Consider the following 8,589-nt stretch of genomic DNA (forward strand, 5'->3'; position numbering starts at 1 on the left):
AGACATGAAAAATGAAGAGGAGTCAGCCACACAAAACTCTGGGAGCAGAGTATTTGAAGCAGAGGGAAGAATCCCACACAAAAGGCCTGAGGAAATAATAAGCTTGACACGATCAAAGTGGGGAAGGAAGGTCAGTGGGGTCAGAGATTGTCTTAACAAGGAAGAAGAATGGTATGGGATGAGGTTAGGGAGATAGGTAGTGACCAGATTCAGGCTGAGTCTTGCAAACTAAGGTAAGTTTGAATTATTTTCTAAGCACAATGGGAAGTCACTGGACAGTTGAAGTAGACGTCATGTAATTTATAATTAAAAGAGAGCACTCTGAGGTGCAGGGCAGAGGCTGTCATGGTACAAGAGTAGAGTGAACAAGACCAGTTAGAAGCTGTTGCAGTAGTCTAGGAGAGATGACAGTGGCTTCAACTTGTCATCTGTAGTAGCCATATAGATAAAGAAAAATGGATGGAATTTAAGATATAATTTGAAGATGGAACCAGCAAGACTTGCTAGATTGGATGACGTGGACAAGGAAAATAGAGTAATCACAGATGACTCAAGTTTTGGCTTGGACAGAGAATGGCACCATTGGTTGAGATGAGAAATTCAGTAAGTAACATTAATAGGGCTAGAAGAAATAGAAAATTCCATTTCTGACATATTGATACTGAGACGCCTGTTAGATATCCAAGTGGAAATTCAAGTACAAGTGGGTAGGTGAGTCTCAGCTTCAAATAAGAGGTTAGAGTTAGAGGTCTACATTTGGGAGTCAACATACGGTTGGTATTTAAAACCGTAGAACTAGATAAGATGATAAAATGAGAAGGGGGATAGAGAAGAGGGTCTAGAACAGCACTGTCCACTAGAAATGTGTGAGCCACACATATGAGCTACATGTATAATTTTACATTTTCTAGTAGCCATATTAAAAAGTAAAAAGAAACAGGTTAATTTTTATAACTCAATATATCTAAAATATCATTTCAACATGTACCCACACAAAATTATTCATGAGATATTTTATATTTATTTTTTAAATACTAAGTCTTTGAAGTCCAGAGTGAGTGTTATGCTTTAAGGCATATCTCATTTCTCACTAGTCACATTTCAAGTGCTCAACAACCCAATGTTTAGAGGTTGAATAGAAGAGGAGAAGTCAGGAAAGAAAACTGGGAGAATGGTGCCACAGAAGCCAAGAGAGGAAAACATTTTTAAAAGGGACTGGTCAGCTGTGTCCAATGTTTATAAGAGGCTGAGTAAGATGAGAAGTGGCAATAGAATTCAGCAACATGGAGGTCATTAATGACCTTCACTAAAGCTGCTTCAGTGGAGTGATGGCTTCCTGGAGGGAAGCCAGAATGGAGTCAATGAAAGGTAAGGAAGTGGTGCCAGCCAGTATAAACAACTGTTTCAAAAAGTTTTGCTGTGCAGAGGAACAGAGAAATGAACACTAGCTGGAAGAGGATATGGAGTCAAGGAAGGGTTTTTACTAAAATAGAAGATGTCGGAGCATGCTCCTATGGCAATGGGAATGTTGCAAGAAGAAGGAAGAAACTGTTGTGGGAGCAAGTGGACAGTAAATGAGGAATGGAAATCCTTGAGAAGACAAGAGCAATGAGCACAAGAGCACAAAGAGAGGGACTGGTCTTTGACAGGGAAAATTATTCTTTGTCAAAACAGGAAGGAAGACAGACTATGGACACAGTATAGAAGAATGGATACAGATGAGTTTATAGAGCTGAGTAATGGAATCTTCATTTTAACACAGGGCTGAAGCCATAAGCAAAAACAAAGACCAAAAAAGAAAAAAAACACACAGAGAAAAGAGGAATGCAAGCTGGAAAGGAAAAAGGTGGTATGCATGTGGGAGAGGAAGATGAGACACTGTATTCTGCTTTTTTTTTTCTTTAAAAAAATCCATTTGATCAGTATAAAAGAGGATTCTACTTTTCCAGGATCTGAACTGTTGGTGTCCATCCTCCAAGTTACCCCTTTCTCTGGACCACTATGCCTAGGAAACCAATTTAGTAATCACAAGGTTGCTCGCTGATCAGAGTCTCTTGGTAAAGGGAATGAAAATCTTGAGTTTATTTCATTCAAGATGTTAAAAAAAAAAAAAAAGCCAGATGAGCTATCTCTGATACATTTAACAGGGCACACATGTCTGCTACATTCAAAGTATCTCTCCCCGAACAATATGGGAAACAAAGCAACACAATCTCATAATCCAGTTTGTGGAACAATTTACCTGAGGCCCATTTAATCTTACATCTATTTGGAAGTACGAACCTCTTTCAGCCATTAAGAAAATTGATAAACCACTAGTGGCAAAATATATCAGGCAGGGTCCCAAGGAGGAAATGGTATTCTACTCAAAACAGTTTACTGAAAATAACTTATTAAAGGGACTATCTACAAAGATGTAGGCCAAGTTAAGGGAAACAAGACTCAGTAGAGACACCCAGGGGCTAGCAAGAGTGGTAAAACATTCTCTTCCCTCGACAAGGGCAAGGTGAAGAAGGAGTGTCACCAGCTCCTAGTAAGTGCTGGAGCCATACCAAAGGGGCCGGTCAGGCAGCTTCTGCGAGAATGTGGCACCAAAGTAGGGAGAAAGAAGAAGGAAGAAACACTCCAATCTTTCCTTTCTGCTCTTCCTCCTACCACCATGCCAAGCTTCTGCTGAATGAACTACAGTCAGAAGCCGAGGATGAGGGAAGCCACAGAGGTCAATGTATAGGGTTCTAGGCAGGACAGGGAAGGGCAGAGAGTGAATCTGATGGGTGGGAGTTGGGGGGCAAACAGTATAGCTAGTGCAGGAAGATAAGCTATTCTTACATGAAACAATTCAAGTAGCACCTAAATAGGAATGCCAACCTTGTACTTTTTATGGAGGACTAAATTTATGACAGAGAGTAAGGAAGGGGAGAGGGAAAGTGAAGTAAAACTCTCACTCACATGAAGACAACAGTAACTCTTGCTTTCATTCATCTTACTAGACCAGAGATTTGGAGAAGAGGGAGATATTATTTTGCATTTTGCTTTATTCAAGAGAAGGCTTTTATTTTCCCTTTATTATTAGAAGGCAAAAAATCCTAGATATAAAAATATTTGTTTGACTCTTTGAGAAAAAAGTATCCTGTACAGATTTTCATATTCCATTATCCTTAGTACACTATTCCCACCACCCCTCCACATGCATCGCTGGAAAGGGGCCCAAACCTCCAGGAGACACTGGCTTACTGAAGCTTAAATCTGAACAAAGACCTGATGCAGGCATTTGAGGTCACTAAGCTTCTGTCACTATATGGACATAATCAAACAGAAGGCAATACAGCATTCTGGTTAAGAAGGTAGGCTCTGACCCCAGACTGCCTGGGTTTAAATGCATGACCCCCATCACATTACTCCTGTCATCCTCCATATCATCTGTAGAATGGAAATGATAATAGCACTTATTCTACAGGGTTATCGTATGAGGATTACATGAGATACTTCATGTAAAGTACTTAGGGTACTGTCTGGCATGCAGTAAATGCTTAAGAGTCTTACTGTTAATAAAGCCAATTTTCTGATTCTGAAGTATTATGCAATCAATTCTATTTCTCTTTAATAACCTGTCTTTGTTTCCTCTCCATATGTTTAGATTCTTCTCTAGAATCAATCTCTCTCTCTCTCATTCTCTCTCTCTCTCTCTCTCACACACACACACACACACACACACACACACACACACACACACACACACACAGTAGATAGTGGAGTCCTCACTTCTCATTTATATCAAAGGCGTTTGGATACTCTTCAATCCATTCATTTACTTGTATATCTATTGAGCACCTACTATGTTCCAGGTGCTGTACCAGGTGCTGGGCATAATATAAAAGTGAGAAAAAACAGACAAAGCCCTTGCTCCTAAGAAGGCTGTGATCCAGTGAGGGACAGAAACAACATTAATCAAATTACTACAGGCCAGGCGCAGTGGCTCATGCCTGTATTCCCAGCATTTCGGGAGGCCAAGGCAGGCGGATCAAGATGTCAGGAGTTCAAGACCAGCCTGACCAACATGGTGAAACCCTGTCTCTACTAAAAACACAAAAATTAGCTGGGCGTGGTGGTGCGCACCTGTAATCCCAGCTACTCAGGAGGCTGGGGCAGGAGAATTGCTTAAACCTGGGAGGCGGAGGTTGCAATGAGCCGAGATCACACCAATGCACTCCAGCCTGGGCGACAGAATAAGACCCCGTCTCAAAACAAAACACAAATTACTACAAATAAACACTATATGATATTTACTATCATATAATACACTACTAAGCACTATCACATAGTATTTATTTGTAGTAATTACATTAATAAAAAATCTGAGCTGCCATATTACAATACACGTGGACATTGTTTATCAGCTCAGGTTTTTCATTATCTAGAGAAAAGGAGGAGCAGAATTCTGTGAGCTACAAGTGAGACATTAGACTTTGCTGTCCAACGTGGTCATCACTAACTACATGTGGCTATCTACATTTTAGTTGTAAATAATTAAAACTAACTATAAAATTTTAAATTTTAAATGATGTTTCTCCTTGCACTAGTCACTTTTCAAGCATTTAGTCATCATTTATAACTAATGGCTACTGTATTGAACAGTGAAAATATAGAAGATTTCTAACATTGTAGAACATTTATTGGATGGCCCTCAGATATGAAAGAACACTTCAGTTGTGAAAGAACCTCAGATATAAAAAGAAATCCCTATAGTCTGGAAAGGAGAGGTAGCGGCAAAAGTAGGGAAAATGCTGTAAGATACAGAAGCCATGGAAAAGATAAGATTTTTCAGCTTAACCATAAATTCAATTTCTAATAGACATAAGGGTGCAAGAGTGATACAAGCTTACAGTATCGCATGGACTAGTTCCCCTCCCTACCACTTCCTCACCAAAAATACAATTTTCTAATGGAAGTTTATATTCAATTTCAGGTATTTTTTGTTTGCATTTTTTATGATGTAACTTCAGGGGAAATCAGAATTCACTTTATAATGAATTGTAATGCTTACGTTCCAACTTTTTTTTTTTTTTTTTTTTTTGGCAATGAAAAGCTATAGGGATATCTGTATGGGCCAAGTGGTTTTTCCCGGAAGCTACATGATTTGGGGATTTGTCAGTTAGCTCTCTTCCATATTTTGGACTTCACCATTTCTTACTCATGAATATGCCACTTTTTCAGGTTTCGTTTTCTCATTATCTCAGGAACACAAAGCTTCAAGTATAATTTCACATTGACTGTGTTTACATCCATGGGGTCAGAAGCAAGAGCTCTTCGTTTTCCTATGTCTGATCATGGGGTCAATTCTCCCTTTTCAGTGGTACTTGACAGTGCATCAGAAAAATGCTGTAACTAATGCGTGTGTGCGTGTGTGTGTGTGTGTGTGTGTGTGTGTGTGTGTGTAGGGAGGATGGGGCTTTTAAAATTTGCACCCAGAATGAATCTGCCATGTGCACAGAAAAATAAGAGGAGTCCTGGTGGTAGGTGGCAGTTTTCTACCTGGGAAATTCAAGTCACCAAAGGGGAAATGAAGCTTTACTGATTTTCTAGGTCTGAGAAAAATCACAGCTGTTGTTGTTAAGAATTCTTATCAGACAATTTTAATTAGCAAGTCAAAATATGGATATGGTTTCTCGGTTATATATTGTACAAGTAGATAAATTATACAATGTGGTCCCCAAAGCTGAAACTAACCTAATACTGAATCCCTCCCAAAGAATCCAGCTGACCAACAAGTAGGAAATCCTTCTCCCCTGAGACTGCCATGGGGTGAGGAAACCCAACCATCTGTATGAAAAGGCTCATGTGGAGGAAAACCAAGGCCTCTGGCTGGGAGCCCGGCTGAGCTTCTAGCTGGCAGCCAACAGCAACTGCCAGCCATAAGAGTGAGGCCATTCTGGACATTTCACCATTCTCAGCACCCCAGCCAACCCTTGTGAAGCAGAAGGACCACCTGGTCAATCTACCAAAAAGTGAGAAATAATAAGTTGTTGTTTTAAGCCACTAAGTTTGGAAGTATGGTTGACCCTTGAACAACACAGGTTTGAATTGCATGAGACCACATATACACAAATTTTTTCCAGTAAAAGTTTCACTGAATGCACTTACCTCTCCTGCCTCGCCTTCCACCTCCTCCACCTCTTCTACCTCTGCCACCCCTGAGATAGCAAGACCCACCCTTCCTCTTCCTCCTCCTCCTCCTCAGCCTACCCAATGTGAAGACCATGAGAATGAAGACCTTTATGATGACCCACTTCCACTCAATGGATGATAAATATATATTTTGTTTCTTATAATTTTCTTAATAACACTTTTTTCTTTAGCTTACTTTATTGTAAGAATACAGCATATAACACATATAACATACATGTGTGTTAATTGACTGTTTATGTTATCAATGAGTCTTCTCAGTCAACAGTAGGCTATTAACTTGCCAAGTTTTGGGGAAGTCAAAAGTTATGTGTGGATTTTCAACTGCACAGGCAAAGAGAATGTCCGTGTACCTAACGCCATGTTGCTCAAGGATCAACCACAGTTTGTTAGAGAGAAATGGATACTGAAACAATATCTTAGGTAGGACTATCTGGAGACTACCTAGCCTGCTTTCTTTATACATAATGGTAGGCATAGATTTTGTTTTGATAAACTCAACTATGTCATAGAAGAAAGGAAAAATTCAGACAGGCATTCTTCCCTCTTCCTACCACCAAATATGCTGACCTTTCCACACCTGTACTCACACTGTCTACCTTTCTCCTGTGACACTGGAAGAACTGTCCCTGTTCCTGTCAAAAACCAGCACTTGCAGTGCTTCCCAGATCCCATCTTTTCTTGCCTTTTCAAGAACTCCACTCAATTCTCTCTTCTTTCTGCTACATCGTAAATTTTTATCTGTCTGTTGACTCATTTCCAACAGTAAATAAACCTTCTTAATATCATCCACTAAAATAAAACATTGATTTCACATCACCTCCACCCATTGTCCCATTTTTCTACTTCCTTTTATAGCAAAAAAATCCTGAATCAGGTGTCCATGGTCTCTGTCTCCACTTTCCCACCGACTGTTTCTCAACAAATCCCAACTTCTCTCCAAATTGAACAGTCAACTCTTTTCCTCATCTTCCTCCAGCCCTCAGCAATGTTGGACACAATTCGTCACTCCTTTCTTCACTTTCTTCTTTTGGTTTCTGTTACATCTCACACTTCTGGTTTTTACTCTATCTTACTGGCTACTTTCTTAAAGTTGTTTCTAGCTGTTCCTCCTCTGATCAACTTCAAATAGTTAGTATTTCCCCCGGCATCAATACAGGGACCTTCTTCTTTTCTCCATCTACCCTCATACGATAGGTATAATCTCATCCGCTCTCATGGCTTTAAATACATCTAAGAGCTGATGACTCCCACACTCGTATTTCTATACCTGACCTCTTTCATGAAGTCCAGAATCACGCATCCTTTTGCCATTTCCACTTGGAAGTCTAACAGGGATCTCAAATTTAACATTCTCAAAAATGAACGTGAATTTCCAATCCCATCTTCAAAGTTACTCCTCCCTATTTTGGCAAATTGCTCTGCCCTCTACATAGATTGATGCTTAAGCCAAAAATTCTAAAAGACATTGAATCCACTCTTTCCTTAACTACCCACATTTAATCCCAGTCTTGTCAACTCTACCTCCAAAATATATTGCAAATCCTTCCTTTATTCCTGTCTCCACTGCTACCAGCTACTACCATCACTTAGACAAGTCACCATCATTTCCATCCTGGACTACCATAATCACCTCCTAACCATGAATTTCCTACAAAAGAGCTTTTAAAATGTAGATTAGATATCATTCCCCTGCTCAAAATTCTCCAAAATTTTCCACTGCATTTAGAATAAAATTAAAACTCTCTACCCTAACCTATAAGGTCTTACATTACCTGGCCTCTGTCTACTTTTCCAACCATATGTCCTGTCACTTTCTCGTTAGTTTCAGCCAGTTCCAGCCACATGCACACCTGCTGTTCTTTAAACACACCAACCAAGTACCAGCCTCAGGGCCTTTGCATTTGCTATTTGCTATGCCTAAAGATCTTTTCAGATCTTTGCACGGCTGGCTCCTTCTCATCATTCAGGTATCAGTTTGGTGGTCGCTTCCTCAGAGGGTTCTTAAATGAATGCCACTTAAGGAGTAGCCCCCAATCAGTCTCTAGAACATGTCATTTTCATTATAGCAATTCTCAGTTGCTGATACCAGTTTGCTTATTTATTTGGTTTTTGCGTATTTGTTTGTTGTCTATTTTCCCCCACCAGAATATAAGCTCCATGTGAGAAGAGCCCATGTTGGTTTTGTTCAATACTGTATTCCCAGAAGAGTGCCTGGCACTCAAAAGTGCATACTAGGTGCTTTTCACATGGACCTTACATTCTAGTGGGCCAAAATAGATGACAAGCGAACATACAAAAAACAAACAAATAAACAAACTATTATCAGCGAATTAGAATTGCTATAATGAAAAGGACATGTTCTAGAGATTGATTGGGGGCTACTCCTTAGCACCTAGTAGGCAC

Source organism: Sapajus apella, unplaced genomic scaffold, assembly GCF_009761245.1.
Source record: "Sapajus apella isolate SASKATOON/1434 unplaced genomic scaffold, GSC_monkey_1.0 scaffold71, whole genome shotgun sequence".
NCBI lineage: Eukaryota > Metazoa > Chordata > Mammalia > Primates > Cebidae > Sapajus > Sapajus apella.